This window comes from Ambystoma mexicanum, chromosome 11, assembly GCF_040938575.1.
Source record: "Ambystoma mexicanum isolate Mex_15411 chromosome 11, UKY_AmexF1_1, whole genome shotgun sequence".
NCBI lineage: Eukaryota > Metazoa > Chordata > Amphibia > Caudata > Ambystomatidae > Ambystoma > Ambystoma mexicanum.
Window position 1 is genome coordinate 59,603,524 of NC_090934.1, and position 19,098 is coordinate 59,622,621.

The 19,098-nt window shown below is 46.6% G+C and overlaps 1 protein-coding gene across 7 annotated transcripts in view; it reads right to left on the reverse strand.

The window, feature by feature from the left end:
- Positions 1-16,417, reverse strand: part of NFYC (nuclear transcription factor Y subunit gamma) — a 149,877-nt gene extending 133,460 nt beyond the window's left edge. For 2 of the 7 annotated variants that reach the window (XM_069622549.1, XM_069622545.1), the window contains exon 1: positions 16,264-16,417. The gene's annotated coding sequence lies outside the window, so the exon portion shown is untranslated. Of the gene's footprint in view, positions 1-54; positions 279-15,467; positions 15,623-16,263 lie in introns of those variants that run through there. The other 5 variants (XM_069622552.1, XM_069622548.1, XM_069622546.1 and 2 more) reach the window with 5 other exon arrangements.
- Between the last annotated feature and the right edge of the window lie 2,681 nt (positions 16,418-19,098).

Genomic DNA, 19,098 nt, shown 5'->3' on the forward strand with positions numbered 1-19,098 from the left:
GGCGCGGGAGGAATGCGCGGAATGCAGGGGCCCTTGCCTGCCCCGAGCACCTACCCTGCGTCCCGGGCGCGCGGCCGCCCGGCCTCGGCAGGCCCGCGTCTCCGCCATCGCCCTTTGTCTTTCAGCTGACCCCTGCTCGCAGGAGGCCGGGCCTCGCTCGGAGCCGCGCGCTGCACAGAGCAGAGCAGGCCAGACTGCAAGGCAGCCAGGCAGACGGGCGGGCAGGCAGGCAGCAGCCTCCCTCCTCCTGCCTGCTCGCCTGCCCGCCCGCGGGGCGCAGCCTAGCCTGCCGCTCGGCGCCGCGCGCCCATTGGCGGAGGGGAGCGGGCCGCGCCCGCCATTGGCCGGCTCCGGCGCACGGCCCCGCCCCCGCAAACACTTCCTGTTCGCAGGTTACCTTGAGCCATGCGGCAGGGGTCAGCGCTCCGGCAGCCACGGGGCTCGGCAGCGCCCCCTCCCGGCCAGTCCCGCAACGAGCAGCGCTGCTGCAAGTGCAGGCTCCGGGCGGGCGCAAGCCGCAGCGACCACCCCCCGTCACAGAGGGCTTCTAGGCGCCGCCGACCCGGGGCCCTGGCACACTACCGCATCTTTATTACCAGTAGAAGCGAAGGCCTTCCCCCCCGCCCACCAACAGGTCCCTTGCAGAGCTACCCCGACAAAATAGGGCATAACGGAAAAGAAAACACAGCCAATGCTGCCTCAATCCCAAGATTGCCCCCCGCACTAACAGACCAATACACATGCCATCGTTTAAGTGATCCATCCACCTGCGTTTGCACGTTCAAAGAGGGTCCTGCGACTAGACAACATGCAGCATACACACAAGTGTCAACCCACTTCTACAAACGCGCCATAAAAAAAACTGCAACATATGCACCAAGGGCATAGGTATACAATGGGGCGATAAACAAAACAATGCGCCGACTTCAAACATGCACAACCCAAGCATTACTACCCAAGCATTACTGCAATTTATTCTCCGACAGATACCAAGGAAAACGCCCCCCCCCCCCCACATCATTTGGGTAGGCTACCCTGCAACTCACAAAAGCCAACTAACCTTAAGCAATGTCCACTGCAAACACATACGCACGTTCTTTTGCCCTACTAAGGCTTAGAACAGCTAGAAAGGTCGTTTTCAATTGCCTCGCGGAACCAGCTAGAACTGCCCACGTTAAGCTCAGGGCGCAACGAACCACATCTACCAGAGCACAACAGATTTTAAACGGACTGCAAATCAACCGCAGGCCCCTAGAGATACGAGTGGCCGGCCGGCGGGTGAACAACAAGTAGACATTTACCCATGCATACTGTGCTCTTATGCTCCTACTTCAGAGTACGAGCTGTATCCTCAAACCTGACCATGTCAGCCAAGAAACTGGTCATTCTTGACACTCAAATGGTCGGTGGTGGGGCCCAATTCAAATGCTGATCACTTAAATAATCTCAGAAACAAAAGAAAAAGACCTGGTAGCCAGGAGAATGTGTTAACCGTAGCGGCCATTACCACCACAAAATAAATAAAAAAAATATAAAAGCACTTCGATGTGAATGTCATAAGTTGCAAAACATGTTTAAGTTGCTGTACACTACTGACAAAAACACACAAAGAGGCTGCCATTTATTTCATAAAAAACAGTACATTCACTCAAAAACAATTATTTGGCTTGTGACCTACTGAAGCGTGACAACAAGCCATCAGACCAGCAGAGGTTGCGGGCCGTAGGAGAGTTTTGGAATTTGAAAGGGAACAAAGTTAGAAGAACGTTAAACGCTTGGCATGCATTCTTTTTGATGAGTTTTAGCCACAGAGGGGTACAGAGGGCTGCAGAGACTGTTTAGCAACGTGTACTCTGGACTTTGTCAAATCAAGTAGACCCTCTGCTCCCTAGCTTCGTGGTTTGGAACCTTTTTTTATCCCAAGCCCCCCAACCCCTCCCTCTACAGGAATATTGATCCTGGGCCCACCTTGAATAAAAATATTATTGCCACGCCACCCCACCAACCCCCATATGCAATATCTGCTTCAATTTCCTTTTGAAAGCAGTCAAGGCACACCCGTTTTTGAAGAGCCTTGCGTCCCTCTGGTCATCGTTAAGGGCCTCCTGGGGGGGGGGGGGGGGGGAGAAGAGGGGGGCAGCCCCACAGTTTGGAAAGCACTGCCCTAGCTCGTATTCTAAACAAGAGATAGAACAATCATAACTTCCATCTGTCTGTAGCATCTTGCATAGTAACTACTAGACAAGAGGCGTTAGGGCTGGCTAGTGCTTTTTTGGCTTGTGAAGTGCCTTTAGGGGGGGGATGATTTTAGTTTTTGGCCCAGTTGGTTGTTTCTAGAGGGATTTTTCAGTGTTATTAGCATGCTTTGCAATCCATTTCAGCTGATATGCAAGTAGAATTCCCTGGCTTTGTGTTGGAGTAATGTTTCCAGCTTTCTTCCTCCCCAACCCACCCCATGGCAGTTGGCTAAGGAAGTCGGGTGTCTGAGCCTTTCGTCCTGGCAGCAGTGCGTTTCCACTGCCTTCTCCCATCCCTCCCCGCTCCATAGACTGCCCATTTGGTTCTCGTTGGTCCGTGTCCTCACACGGGACCAGAAAAGCTGTATGTCATAGCCCACCCACCCCCAAGGCAGCCGGTGAAGGACCCATGGCAAAAAGGCAGCTCTCATCCCAGTTTGTCCAGGTTCGCCAATGGACTGACAAACCACCCTACAGTAACAACTAGGGCAATGTGGTATGAGTAGTGAGCACAGCCATTACTGTGCTCAATTAAATCCCTGCCATTTCTTCACTACTACCATAAACATTGTTTAGATTACCTGCTCCCCTAGACAGCCTTATTGATGCATATTAGGTGCAGGAAATGTGAAGATCAGCAATGCATCACATTCAGAAGCAATTGTGCAGGCATCACATCTAGAAAGGATTGTGAATGCGTCACACTTCCACCGTCATATTAGACCACTGTGCAGATGACCAGCTTCACCCTGTAGATCGCCAGATATAATCTGTGTGCAGCACGTAGATGGATTTTTAAGGGTGGGAAGTGTATCACACTTATCTAACCGCAAGCCCTAAACTAGACCTAAAAATTGGTTAGCAGAGTTTGCTAATTAAAATGTTCTTGATTAGCAAATAAAACCATTTGATTAAGAATATTAGTACAATATTCCTAATGTCACAAGGTTTTTTGGTGGACAGATATTGAAAAGAGAAAGTAGATACTTTTCAAACCCCCACATCAGATGGAAGAGGCCAATCCAGACTTAGTAAGGAACCAAATCATTTGAGTGCATTATGCAAGACAAGGAACACCCCGTACAGAAGGCCTGCACTAGTCCCACCGAACACACCCTCAAACCCCCCCCTCCACCTACTCAGCATCAATATCCCTAAACTAGGTATTGGCATTGAGTTTCACCCAAAATGCTTTGAGCTTTTGACTTGCAGTGAAGAAATCCAAGTAAAGAGGCAGCTTTCATACATTTTATTCCACAAAAGGGAAGGGGCATGTTATAGCCACAGACTACAAACTGCTGAGGAAACTCAATGACCATGGCCAACTATCACCTTATCATGCAACCCCTTTACTATGCAAAATAATTACAATGACAGTGGCCAACTGCAAAGAAGGATTACACTGCACATAAACTGCTGGAAAGGAGCTAGTGTCTTCCCGCAACACCCCCCCAAGCGCTTTAGAATTAGGCAAGACTTATTTTGACTTCTTGTAGGCACTACAAGGGAACAGGGGGTGGGGGGCACTGGGAAAGCTCTCATGCAAATAAAATCAAATAGACATGTGCAGACACTGAAAAAAGGAAGTTATTGTTTAAATATATGGTGCAATCAACTATTAGCTGAAAAGATTAGTAATGTCAAATCCTAAAAATCTTAGCACGGTAGAGGCAAGTTCTTTCCCGGAAAGAATGCAGCCTGTGCTAATAATACGACTACAGGCTTCCACAGTGTTCGTGTTCGCACTAGCAGCACAAATTCACTGCTGCCGGTTAAGGTCCATGCATGCTAAAATGGGATTTTACTTGCTCAATGCACACAATGCAGAATTACGTAAAAAAGGTTTAAAGGTGATTATAGGACTAGATAAAAACATGAGTAGAATGAATGAAATGGGGAGAGAATGACAGGAAAAGGTTTTGTACATAAAATAGTAATAGGTAGCAAAATGAAGGAAAGCATGAGCTAAAGTGTATTTTTGCATATGCTAGCAAATGTAAAGTAGACATTTCATGCCCCGACAGAAATCACCGACAATTAAAAGAAGACGGAGAATCCCTTGTATGGAAGCAGAACGGTTTGGGATGGAGCCATGGGCCAGATCCAGTGCAACAAGCCAGGGGTATATAAACCCCTGCCTTGCATCACTTGGCAGGAGAAAGGAACGGGTAAGGAACAGAAGACCGTTCCGGGAGCAGAGTTCTTTGCTCTCATCCTCATTTCTGTAAAATTAAATGTGTTATCCTTACAAGATAGACTCGTGGCCTCATTTCCCTAAGGGGTGTATTTATTCTGGTGTGAGCTTAATTAGGGACACCCTTATAATCAGGGCCACCCTTACAACCTACAGAACACCAATCGGGAGTCAGAAACGATTAACGAAGTACAGAGCCCACCACCTTCCAAGTTATCCGCAATGCACTCAAAATCTCGATACACAGAAATCCCCCTCCACTGCAGAGGGGCTACAGCTTTTGGATCCATTGACCATTAAGCCAACTATCACATCCTGCATGGATTTCCAAATAACAGTCATACAATCGTTTCCCTCCCAGACATCAGCTCATCCAGAGATCCAAGTAGTGCTCCAGATAAGGTTTTGAAGTGCAAGTATTTTACTTCCTATTTTGTTTTAAGTTGGAAGTACAAATATAAGTATTTCCCAAAGGGGAATATTTTACAACGCAACTAAAACTACGTTTTAACTGGAAGGAAATGTCTTTGTAATAATTATTTCTTTGCACCTATATATGCATATGTGTTACAAGATACATTTACTTCTTCCGATCGGGCAGAAATAGTTTAATGATGTGGTACGACATGCACTACTGGTCCAAACATTCATGGAGCCGTTAGGGTCACAGTCCTTCGTGTCAGTTTCCCATTTTTTGTTCGGAGTATTTCTACTTCCAATTTGTTTTGGGAGCATCTGCCTATTTTTACTGAGTACAAGTGACCAATGCACTCATCTGTAGGGATGGATCCAAGGGCCGTCCATTAACCCACGCAGTGCCACCTGGCGGTTCCGGTCTACAACACTACATGGAACTTACCAACACGCATCAAAACAGTAGGGCTGAGCGATAGGGACCAAAAGTCACACCTTGTGATTTGTGTGCTGAGGTGGTGATATAGGGGTGTCGCAGTATTTGTTTTATGGCGGTAAAACAACCTTCTTGCCAAATGATGGTATATCATGGTTATCGCGGTATAACAGGCAGAGTTAACTAATCTTAATTTTCTTAAAGGTCAGACATTTTCAGCATTTTGAAACTGGTCTCTGCACATTTTTTGCGGATCCTCCAAGAATCTAAGGCGGCTGCAAATGTGGTCTTTCATGGCGCTCACTCGTTGATCACCCTGAATGAAAGTGTTACTAGTGGAAATGTTAAAATGCACATTTTGAGCAGCGAGCTTTCTGCTCAGTCACAGGTAATCGCTTTGAAAATCGGCCTGACCTGCATTATTTTGTAATCACACTTCATGGGCATCATGACCCCTCGCTGCGATCAGTCATAAAAGTTTGTTTTGATAACGCTTCATCCCATTAAAAGGGAGAAAGTCACTCATGTGAAGTCTGAAAGCCCAAACCATTGTGTTTCTTTTGTCAAAATGTCATAGCCAAATGTCCTGCCTGCTTGAGTCCAGTGTCATATGCAGAAGGCAGGTGAAGGATCAAGCAAAGCAACAACTAGTGCCCATGTGCAAATTTACACGGAGGACAGTTGGGGTGAGGGGAAGTTTATATACTAGCACAAAGCACTGATGGGCCCAGTGTTCATACAGTCTACAGAGCTAACGTTTTTTGTGGACATGCACCAGAATGGCATCCAGTTCCATTCCTCACTTTGAATTCTGGGATGTGTAGTTCCCCACCTTCCAAATTGGTGGGAAAACTACAAAATCGGCTGATCTTTAACCCAACTACTGAGCGCAGAGAAAGAGCGGTCACAGCATCAAAGCTGCGTTTACTAATGTGGCCTCACTTTCCCCAGGCTCGTCTGCCAAACAAGGTCCCCTTGGCAGACGCCACACCCCACAGTGCGATATCCACACTGCGCAGCACTTGCTTACTGCAGCCTTTCCAAATCAGATTGGAAAGCTCACTTAATAGCAGCAGGCCCTAAAACGGTATAAACAATGTGACGGTTATTGTAGTTCAATTAAGTTGTTCACGGCATCTATAGCGGTATACCGTTACACCCCTAGTATGATAGGTTATGATAAAAGTTATTTGTACCGCGCACCATCACAAGTGGTCCCCAGGCGCTCTGGCGGATCTGAAAGAGGAGGGGTGGCGGGTTAGCGGGAGTAGGATAGTGTGAGCTGTGATGTCCTGTTTGCCGCTTCAGTTTGGGTTTCACTGTTCGGCAAGCTCGAGTGCGGTTCTCGGATCGGTGAGCGTTTCCATGTGCTGTTGATACAGTTATGCGTTTTGTCTGTTGCAGTGTGGGGGAAGTACATGCGGAATGTTGTGCAGAGACATGGTTGTATGTGTTTCTGTGCAAGAGGTGTGAGGTTTTTCTAGATTTGGTTATTTTTTGGTGTAATTTCAATTACAAATTGTTTGTGACCTCAATCTCTGCGTTTGGTTGTAGCACATCTATAGTTTGTCCGTCTCTTTGCAAGGTATGATGGGGTGGCCGTTTTCTTCAGTTACTTTATTGTGAGCACACCTTGTGTGTGTACCTGGTTTGAAGCAGGCGTGTTCCCCACTCTGGTGTTGGGATTTAGAGTTTACAGGATTCAGCTCCCTTCCTGCCATTTCCATGTTGGAGGTCCTTACCCACCCACGATTCCTCAGACTAGCGGTATGTGGATATGCCGAAACTCCCTCTGCCCTCAAGGTCTCTCCTTGCCCAAGCGGGATGCTAGCCTACCTACGTTTCCGCTTTGGCAGAATGGTGTTCATTAGTGGCTTTCTCACCCCGCCCTCTGGTTAGGAAAAATAAGTTAGGGACGATAGGTTCCCTCTTTGGGATTTCTTGTTTTGCGGTGCATATATGCTTTTTAGTCTTTTCCTTCTTGGTCTGGGGCAAAGAGACAAGTTTTCAGCAGTTTTCTGAATTGAAAATGGTCCATTGTGCAACGTACCTCGATAGTGTTTATGTGGGTTAAATGCTCAGTTGTAAGGCGCCAGCAACACGTGAGATGTTGCGAAAAAAAACACCTTTATTTATAAAACATTGATCAAAATAAAGCAAATACAGGGTTCACCTTCCTGTTTGAGAATACACACAGCTATGTAACTATCCAAATGAAAAAAGAAAACAATTCTAGCATATGCTATGTATAATCTATTTTAAAGATATTGCCTTAACCTAGATCCATTTTGAAAATAAATCAACATCTCCAAAACTCAAAATACCCCCCAGCCCTACAAACAGTCACATGTAGATTAAATACATGCAGCTTCACAAAGACCAAATGCACAATAGCATTCATCAAATTGTTCAGCACTCCTCCCTCATACTGATGTCAAGAGTCTACAAGAAACTCTCAGACCCAATGAGGAACTCTCACAAAGCATACACAAGTCAATAATTGACAGAAATTGGGGCTTGGCGGACCCGCATTGAATTTCTAAAACACCACAAAAATATCTCTGCGTTACCATCAACCACGAGCAAATCCAAAACAGCATGGTGCCAGCTCACGCTCCTCTGCAAAGTCTAGCCTGTTATCACCACTGTAAGTTGCAGAACCATCTTCCAATCTAGCCAACTAGCAGGAATCCTATGGGTTGCTGCGGCCCATCTGAAGGAGGCCAAGCATGCTACAGCACACACCATCACAAAACTGAGTAAAAAAATTAAATTAAAAAAACAAATATAAATAAAAAAACGACCACATCAGTTCCATCTTCAATACTTGTCATAGCTACCCATCGAGCACGCATGAAGCAGCATATATAATCTACAAATCAAACCAGCAAACCACCACTCAACCAGGACGAGAAACTCACCGTCAGAGGGCAATGCATCACCAGAAGTTAGACTTTTTTTTTTTTTTTAACTAAACACGTCTCTTAAACAAGACATCAAACACAGATCAAACATTCCTCTGTAAGCAACAGCTTGTCAAGGCGGGCAGCTTCACTCAATACTACGCTTCTCACTCCAGCACCGGGTCGCTTCACAAATTCATGCTTAATAGATTACCATGCATACAACCATAAGGCAGGAAAAACTCTTTAAATTCTCTAGGTAAGCACCACCAGGGGAAAGACTGGCAGGTAGCTAAAATTTCGAACCACTGCACCAGTCCCTCTTTGAATGAGGTGTATGCAAAGATGCAACAAACTACCAGAATAAGTAAACCCTTTCCAAACAAAGGACAGTTATTTGTAAATACTGGACAACTTGCCTCATCACTAACAGTCCCGCCTTTTGAGAGGAGAGCACACACATCCAATGAGAAAGCAGTTTGCTATGAAGAAACTAACAGGCCAACGGTGCACCCTTTACCCTACCAGTATGGGGGTAATTAATGCTGTCAACTGGCTGGACACACTGTACTATTAATAGTAAAGGGACCAAGAAATCTAGCCAATGTCAGAAAAGGCTCGCGTTCATAGAATTAGCCTCTTTTCCACCGTCAATTAGGTTTTACACAGTATAACATGAGCAGGAAGGCCCAGATTTCTCTGCAGACGGGAGGGATATCGCCACTAAGATATATTGCTTTCAATAACAGATACTTGAGTACAGTCCAGATTTCCCCACCAGGTCTTAGAATTGTGCCTACATCATTTCACTATTGGCACTGTCCCTTTCTACCAAGGAAGAAGACTTGCCGAGTTAAGTTTCTACACCCAGGTGATGCCAACGTAAACGTTCCTGTAGGACTGGTCTGAAGTACATGATTTATTCAAAGACGTTCAAGGCTTGTGTCCTTCACTCCAGCAAAAATACACGAGAAGTACATACGGCAATGAAGCACAGTTAACTTGTAACCACATACATCTTCCCGATACAAAGTTGGAATATTATTGTGTTGCCCTCAACTTGGGTGTGCTAGTTGTAAGAGAACAGGCACGCACCCACCCACGCATTAAGGATAACAAAAGTCTGAGCTTCAAATAAACTAGTCGCACAAATAAAATACTGGATATAGAAAAGAAGAAAAAAAAACATACATCAGACGTATGAAGGACTCAAGAGTCAGTATGCGTTGCAGATGAAAAACAAGCAGTTCGCATTGGTGTTTGAGAGCCCGCTAGTTGCCATTTTGAAAAGGCAACATTTATGAAATGTCCCCTCAAATTCTGGCTATGGGTGGAGATCAAGACTGGGGGTTCGATACAGAGTAGAAGAGCGTCTGACTCCAAAACAGACGCGTAACGGTAGGTACGATGCACTGAGTTTTTTCAGAAGAGATGGTGCTCGGTTGAAGGTGGTCTGTGGGTTCTCGTTCAGATGCTCTTAAGTATGTCTAATAGCAAAAGGCGCCAATATCTTCTGAGTGTTCTGCGAATCAAGTGATTGTTTTGCGTATGTCGGGCCAGAAAACGGATAGTGGCTGCTGCTGCTTGCGACTCTTGGTTTAACTACGGTGTCCTGTGTTCTCAATATTTTCACTTTCCTGTCCGCTGATTTGAGACAGCAATCCAAATATCCTCTCTCAAAATCTACCGGTCAACAGTTCACATTCTTTGCTGTAATGGTGTTCCCGCAAACAGCTACGTCGGGCTTTGATAAATTCACCCAAGGGGATATTGCTGACTGCTTATGACGACAGCTAGACACGCGCAGCGTAGAGTTAACGTCCGTAGGTTTTCTAAATATTCTGGTTTCTATTCTTGAGCCCACTGCAAGAAAGTCTACGAATGTTTATAACTAGTACATGTAAACGTTATGCCATTTGCATTGGTATTCAATGTTCCCACAAATTCCAAAAGGGTGTCTTGATTCCCTTCCCAGATATCGTTACTATATTTTCACCAGAGGATCACTCTTGTCCCATAGTTGTGGGCAAATCACTTGTTCCGCAAACATCTCCATGAATAGGTTTGATAGAAGGTGCCTACTTAGCACCCATTGCTACTCCCTGCGTTGGCAGTAATAGCTCCCATTAAAAATAAACTGATTGTGTTTGAATGTTATCCTGAGCATCTCTTTGATCATAACCACATGCCTATAGTGTGATGCTGAGCTCTGTTGAAAAGTATGATCTAGGGTTGTTATTGCTAAGACATGCCCGATTGGTTATTGATTTGTAGGGCATACAGAACCCTTGGTAACTGGGCGCAACAAGGTACAAGGATACTTAAAGCTTAGTTACACAATGAGATAGGTACAGTGAGGCAACAGGAATAATGCGAGAAAAAATACAGAGAAGTGGTACAGTAGGTTACAAGTAGGTTGTAAGGCAGATACATATGTATACACAACAGAGGTTGTCCAGGAGGGATCATATATTATTAGAGAGCAGCCAATTAAGAGAATTGCGCCTAAAGCGGAGGTAGGACTAGTCACTTCTGAGAGCTGGTGGTAATGCGTTCTAGGACTGAACAGCTTTCACTGGGAAACTACTTCCTCCGGGTATCTCTAGGCAGTGGGAATTGGCCACTCTGGAATGGCGGGTCGAGGTTCTCCTAACCATTCTCTCTGCTAGGTATGGGGGTGCTGTGTTGTTAAGGCACTTGAATGCCAGTGAGACTGTTGAGTAGGATCCCATCACTTATTTTTAGCCAATGGTGTTCTCTGTTGGGTATATTCAGGGCAGTTCTGAGGGCATTGTTCTGTAACATTTGGATTTTGTCGAGGATATATTTGTTAGCTCCTAGGTATAGGGTGTTACAGTAATCCAATGTTAACAATATAAAAGTATTGGCGAGGATAATGCAGCTGGTTTTAGCTAGAAATGGTCTGCAGGCCCCAATGAGGTCGCAGGGGTAAGCGGTAGATGATGCCATGGAATTTACCTGTTTCCTTACGGTTAAGGTGGAATAGAGGTAAAAACCTAGTGTTTTTACCTCTTTAACTACTTTGATTACACTGCCATCTATGTTGAATGCAGAATAGTTGGGAGTTCAGTTTTTTTAGATTGGCATTGGATCCCAGAATCAGGATTTCTGTTTTGCCGTCATTCAGGTAGAGGCCATGGGATGCCATCCATGCCTGAATGAGGAGGTATATTTTATTTACCACAGGCGTATTCTTGCCAAAATTGCCTAAAAGGGGAATGAGGACCTGTGTCATCCGCATAACTCGTGTAGGTGACACACAGTCTGTCCAATTTGTCAAATAGAGGCTTGGGAAATGTATTATACATGGTTGGCGAGACGCATGAGCCTTGTGGAAAGCTGCATGTAATCTGGATCGGGTCAGCTGAAGCCGAAGGGGAGATAATTCATCGTTCTATTATCTAAAAGGGCTGCTGACGCTAGGCATTTGCACAGAACTGCATGGTCCACCAGGTCGAAGGCCGCCGAAAAGTTAAGGAGGAGCAGCATGACAATTTTACCTTTGTCCTTGAGCTCATCAATTTGTGTTTTTGGGTCGATTAATGCCGTTTCCATGCCATGTTGTGGCCTAAATCGCCTAGTAAGTGGTTTGCTTCAAGGTAGTTCTGAATTTGCAAGTACGCTACTCTGTTGATTATTTTAAAGGAGGAAGGGTACTGTGGTGATGAGCCTGTAATTTGTGGGGATGGAAGGGTCTAGGGTCCATTTCTTTAGCAGAGGTAGAACCCAGGATTCTTTTAATTTGCTTGGGACAGTGTTGGCCATGAAAGAGGCATTAATTAGCGTTGAGATGAAAGGCACTAGGTCTCTTGCAGCATCTTTGATTATTTGGACGGGGCAGTTGTCCCCCTGGCAGTTAGATGGCTTCAGGGATGAGATAATTTTCTCGGTTTCCTGGGTGGAAACTTTGGTAAATCTGAATGGTGCTATAGTGTTGGTGGTTTCAGTGGGGCTGGATCGGTGGGGAGCAAGGAGGCTTCATTTGCAATTTTATTTTGGAGTTAAGTTATTTTGTTGGTTAGGGCACTCTGGGTGCTGGTGCTTGTTAGGTGCATTATCTAGTGGAGGCATGGGGGGGGGAATTCCAGTTCTCGGAGGATCACAAAAGGTTCCTTAGCGTTAGAGCTGGCATTGGAGGTTTTCATTAAAGAGGTATTTTTTGGTGCGAGTGATTTCCTTTTTTGTAGTCATTAGCGAAGTGGGTTAGTTGTAGTTTGTTTTCATCTGAGGGGATGGGTCACCACAGGGATTCTAATTTTCTTTTTTGAAGTCTCAGTTCTTTGAGGTGGGGTGTAAACCAGACATTGAGGTGTGCCTGCTGTTTACTTTTATGCAATTTGACTGGCGCAATGTCTAGGGCCTTAGACAGTGTTGAAAAGCCAACAGGGAGATTGGGGACAGAGTTTCTTGCTAAGGAGTTCAAGGATTTCTTCCTGCCGACCACTTATCTCCCCCCAGAGTTGTAGTACTTGCAACTGGTGGTAGTTGGAAACAGAGGGGCTTCACACCCTTCCCCCTGTTGCCTTTCTTGTACCTGCTTATTTGGTCCAGCGCCCCCCTCTTTGCGCAGAAATAACAGCCCTTGTAGTTTTCCATAATTCCTGTATAGATTGCCTGTTGAAGACAAAGTCAGTTTAAAATGCAAAAAAGGTTTGCTTCCTTCCGACTGCTAGCAGTTTCATCGGGCATACCAATTAAGCTAATGGAAATTCGGGCAACAATGTGCATGTTAATAGGGCGCAACCCATAGCCCTTCCTTCAAGGATTGAAATGACTTGGTGATGTATTTACGCCAGAGGCACCAACAGGAGGTATCGAAATTGGAATTCAAAAAAGCTGGAAGTAGCTGCAGGGAGGCAAGATTTTCATTGGTGCACGAGTTACTCACTGCGACCCATATCTAACTTTAAAATGTGAGGTGGCCAACAGTTTACTAATGCACCTTTAATGCAATGTACCAGACAAAGAAGTAATATTCAGTTGGATACACTTGTGTCATACCAGTTGGCTTGGGGAGTCAAAAGTAGCTCCTGGTGTCAAGCTAACCAAGCCTATCTAGGAGCGAAATAGCTTGCATACATTTCAAATCCATCAGCAGCGCATGGTATGATAGTTATTACTCGCTTAATACCCAGAGGTTTCTAAGGGAGGACCCGGGGATCGAACCTGTATTGCGCCATGTCGTCTTGCTTCCAATGCGAGCGCGTTGCCACTGAGCTATCATCCCGAGCTCATGCCATAGAGCTATTTTACGCAACAGAAAAGAAAAATCATCTTTTCATGTATACCAATCGTATAGCACAAAGAACGTATGTTACATAAGAAGATTTCCCGGTGCCACTGCACTGAAGGTGCTGTGTGACAACGTAAAAGATGCCTACAGACTCCGTAACCAAAAGAAATACAGAGTACAAAAATTGCAGGGGGCATCTTGTGTCCCCTTTGTCTAGTTACTCATGTGGCATTTGCGTGTTTCCCTTTCCTCTCTGAATGGCTGGTGGCAGTGGTTTTGCAACACCTCGACCGCAATGGTTTGCAGCTCCGATAATGTTAAATCGCAGGAGCCGTGTTGTTCAAAATGGCTCCCGAGCCTCCTTTGTTAAGATGGTCCCCAGTCTTTTTTCGCCATTTCTTTGAGAAGGGGCCCTTCTCTGCACGACAGACCTGGTTTGGTCTCTTTGTTCGTTAGCCTTTCACAGGCAATGGCCAGCTCCAATAGAGGCGGATCACAAAGTGTCTGCAGGTGTCCGCAGTGGAAACCAGTGAAGCCAGCAGTTAACAGACACCAACAAAAACTGTAAGTGTGGCATGGGTGGGGTGTAGAGCAATTACTCTACACCAGAAAGCTCCCGCCACTCTACCTTACCTTCCCATAACATAGACTGCCATAGACTTAGACCATGAATACTTAGATTTGTGACCACCTGTCTGAATTTATCCATGACAATATTGGAAATGTTGCCTTACATTGCATCATAACTTACTGTTAACACGTGTCACACCTGGAGGGAATTGTGGATGCTGGCCTGTGTCACATCTAGATAGGTTTGTGAATACTGGCATCTGCCTCACTTAGACGGAATTAGGAAAGTTAGAACGTACCACACTTGATAGAACTGATAGAAATGTGAATGTTGGCACGTGCCACGCTTGGATGGAATTCTGAACTTTGGCTTGCATCAAGATAGGATTGTGAATGGTAACAGGCACTACACCTAGATGGAAGTACGAAGGCTAGCCAATGACACACTTAGTTGGAATTGTCAATGTTAGCATGACTCACACTTAGAACTCTGAATGTTAGCATGTTAAATGTCATATAAACCACTAACCAATATAAGGTCAACTTCTCTGCATACTTACCTCACTCAAAAAAACTCACAACCAACTCTCGCACAAGCTGCACGCACTCCACCACACTGCAACAACACATACGCTGCACCAACAGCACATGCAGACTGACACTGATCTAATACTCGCACCAATGTTCAGCACCCGGTGTCTACCGAGTTGAAGCTGCCAACAATACACAACTCCTCTCACTATCCTACTCCCTCTTCACCCTACTAACCCATCCCACTGTCTCATTTGCAGATCTGCCAAAGCGCCTGGGGACCAATCTGTTGGTGACGGTGCAAATACCTTTAACATAACATAAAAAGATGCTATTACAAAGAAAAGTATATTTGTTGCACCTAGTCAAATAAAGTACCCTTTTCATGCCCCCTACACCCAACTTGCGAAAATATGCAATAAAATACACCCGACTCCAAATCTTATCTGGTGGTCTGCCAAGGTCACAAAGTATACAGACATGCCTGTGTGCGCTTGTTTGGGAATTTGTATAAAGAGGCATTGTATGCGTGTATAAAGTGCAAACCTAGAGTACAAGCAACAGAGCAGTGTGTAAAGGGGGTTCGGGGGCATTATCACATAATACTATATAGTATAATTGGCCAGTGTAATAAATAAGGGGGGGCACAAAACTTTGCATTTCACGTGGAAGATAGAAAAAGGATAGACCTCTACATGCTAGTTTCTCACTTCCCAGAAAAAGTGTAGACCTCTACATGCTAGTTTCTCACTTCCCAGAGGTACCACTTGCTTCTTGAATAACGCCCAACAACCAGCAGCTGTTTTAACGCTTGCTCATCAAATCTGCATTGCAATCACCTTCTAGCATTTCGGAAAAAAAGAGACAAATATACAGTAGTTACAAGGTAGGCTTTGCATGCAAGAGATGGGGGTGTCAGTTCACTTACCCTCTGCATGATTCTCGTGCATCATGCAGTCAACACCTGCCCACAATCCACACTGGACACAATGTACACCTGCTTTACACAGCCAATCTCACTTCTCACCCCTGGGGGGTCTCCGCACCTTAAGGATCCTGGCCTCGCTACCCCTCAGGATTCCAAAACCCCTTCCACCCACCTACCCTCCAACACCATGGCTCTATTGAGGCTGCTGCCCCCCAAGCTGCCATCCATGTCCCTTCCTCCCCCAGGGAGGTCTATCCTAGGTTGCTCTTGCAGCTGAAGACACTCTCCAGTGTCGTGCACCCCATTCCCCAGGGCGCCAAGTGCCCCCCCATTCCCCAGGGCGCCAAGTGCCTTGCACCCCCATTCCCCAGGGCGCCAAGGGGCCCCCTGATCTCCCCGGGAGCCTGAGCCCAACCTGGCATCACCCACGGTCCTCAAGAGCCCCAGGACCCGCTGGCCCCAGCCACCCCATACCAAGGCCTCGGGTATCCAAGGCACCCCGATACCCTGTGCCCTTGACGGCTTCTTCGCCCACATCCTCGGCCCCCCCACACCGGTACTGTGGTCTGGCCGTTCCGTGCCACCCCGCCCCCGGGCCCTCTTCCCCGGTAGGCCCGCTCTTGCCCTACACAGAACCTCCGTCCTCGTCCCCGGGGCTCCCCCGCACAACTCTCCTCCAATGACCTCTCGCTCCCGCCCCCCAGCACCAATCACACACACAGGCCGGTGTCGTCTCGGCCAATCAGAGGGCGGCCCGCGGCTGGCCGCCCAGTGCTCCTCTCGGGACCGCACTCACCGCTCCGGCCGCCTCCTCCGACTCCACCCCGCGCGCCCGTGCACCTCGGCCGCCCCGCCTCCACCGCGTCTCCCGGCTCTCCACGGAGGCTCGGGACACTGAGGAGAAAGGAACAAGATGGCGGCGGCCGGGGCCCCGCCCCCCACTCTGCCCATCATCGGCTCCGCCCCTCCCTCAGCGCGCGCGACTGGAGCGGAAGGCGCAGGCGCGGGCAGGCCCGGAACCTGTGGCTATAGGCATAAAAGAAAGACCATTTCCCACTACAAGTCACAACAAAGGAAGTAGACACGGAAGAAAGACTTCACTCGCAAGCAAGATGAAAACGGGGGATAAAAAAAAAAAAAAAAAAATCACACAGATTAGGATTGGAAACTGCCATGGCAAGCCGTGGCTGGCACTGGAAGAAAGGCAGTTGCACAAGCAATTTTCTGGTATAAGGAATTCCTCTCTGTGAAGAAGGGTAGCTCAGGGGCAATGCAGGTTCGAACCCCAATCCCGCGCTTAGAAACCACTCGCTGATATTAAGCGTGTTATAAAATAACGATTAGAATTATAAACTGCCATGCAATCTTTTTATCATTATATATGTTGCTCTTCACTCCACGTATGTGTGCTGTCTTTTGTTATGTATTTGATTGATGTTTGATTTTAATTATTGTTTATTATGATGTGTTGTGTCTTGTGTCTCACCTTCCCTGGTCCTGTGTGCATGCCACCCTGATGGAATGTTGTGGTGTAACTGCTCTGAATGTTCCATGGATGTCAGTTGGTGTGCATACATACCAACCCTGCCAATTTAGTTGGGAGACATACATGCCAACCCTCCCGATATAGGCGGGAGACTCCCGATTTTGAGGTGAAAAATATTGCTATTTTTCAGTCTCCCGCCTAAAATAACTGTAGCATCAATGCATTCCTATCGGAAAATATGACTCACTTCGCATCTCCCTGGGAACACTCTAAAAAGGAATGAGTTACAAAGATATGTCATCCAATGCCCAAGTAAATACACACGAACCGCAATCCTGCGTGCACGGCTAAACTTGTATAAAACAAGGGAGATCCTACACATCCGTGGACAAGTCACAACAAATGGATGCCGCTTCTGCGCAATCAATTCTGACCCCCCAAAAGAAACTCTAAGGCACTTAATCATGAGCTGCTCAGCTACAGCCAGTATCAGAGCACATTATCTTGCACCCATGGCAGGGTTTGACATTTTGGCAGAAGAAGCGACATGGTGGGCGCGACTAATAGGAGGAGAAAGAACTACATGGCAAATTGCATTGGCACAAATGGTCCGATACATCGAAAGCAATCTACTAAATGAAAATGATAAGCAATAGACCACCGAACCAGACAAAACGGACGTTGTAAAATATAGACTAACTGCGCGAACCTAACAACGAACTTAACAACAAAAGAGTGCAAACCCTGGCAAAGCTCTCTGATTACACCGATGTTGACAGATCTCACAGTCCGCATTGTAAAATCTTTTTTGATCAAACAATTAATTAAAAAAAAAAAAAAAAAATATGTCTCCTGATTTACCTGTGGAAATCTCCCTCCCAGGTGTATCCGATTGTTGGCATGTATGGGGAGACTCCCGGTTTTTTTCTATTAAAAATATAAATTTTTTAAAAACTTTTTCCTCAATGTAGAGATGTCGCGAGAGCTCTGCTCTCGCGAGATCTCGCCCGCGCCCACAGCTCCGCGCGCATTACGGGATGAGCTGAGGACACGGACAGGTGCGTCTTCCCGGCTCCTCCGAGCACGGGACTAATTCAGCATTAAGGCTGTAATATTATAACTACTGCAGCCCTGCCCCAGTTGGCCACGTTGGCCCTTGCTATTCCAGGCACTGTTTATATGAGAAATGTTCCAGAGCAGCCAGGAGAAATAAAGCACTGGTGAAACCCCTGCCTGGCTCCTGTCTTCCTTCAGGGAACATTATACTACACTCAAGTAATCCTACTGCCAATGCAGTCCAATGGGAACATTCACTTCCCCCGATTTGTTTCACGAAATCACCCTGCCAGGGGCTCCACAATGTTGGCATGTATGTGTATAAGACCCTGTGACAGTGGGAGCCGGTGTTTCCTGTACCTTTCTTTATACCTACCTTATGTTATTACCTTGTCAACTGGAACTTTTGTAAAGAGTTCACTTCCCTACCTGCTGTCTCTCGAGTTCTTCAACATAGCACATCATTACAATAGCGACAAGCTGGCTTGGAGGGTAGGGCTAGAAACCTTCAGCGGCTGTCCAAGGAGAGTAGCACCTGGATGAAGGAAAGGACGCATGAGACCACAGAGAAAACATCCACTGGCCTGCCCCATAAAGTTGAGCTGACCCCTGGCCTATTTGGAGTAGGACTGGCTGACTGGGGGCAGCTTGGGGCGGGGTTGTGTCTGCAGGGGGCAAGCAGTGTGTCAAGGGCCCTTTGAAGCAGTTTGTGCTGTCGTACAGAGGCTGGGAGAAAACGAATAAGGCAGCTGTATGACCCTGGGATAGAGACTTTCAGTTGGCTTTTTTCATTGGCTTGGGAGTGACTTTTCAGTGCTACATTTACAGTAAGGCCATCAAGAGCCTGGGGACCTGGATCAAGCCATGGTCCCATTAGAACATTGGCAGTTGGGTGCTGTAGCTGTTGTGACCCGTTGGATGTGCTGCCAGAGGGGAAGACAGCTGTCACCTGCAGTGGCAGGAACAGCAATAAGCAGTGGCAAGAGTGCAGGAGTGACTTCTGTTTTAGTGGCAGAGTTGGGGGACTCTTACTGTAGCAGTGCCATCTGATGAGCGGTGAGGTGCGCCTTATGAGCAGTGAGGTGCTCT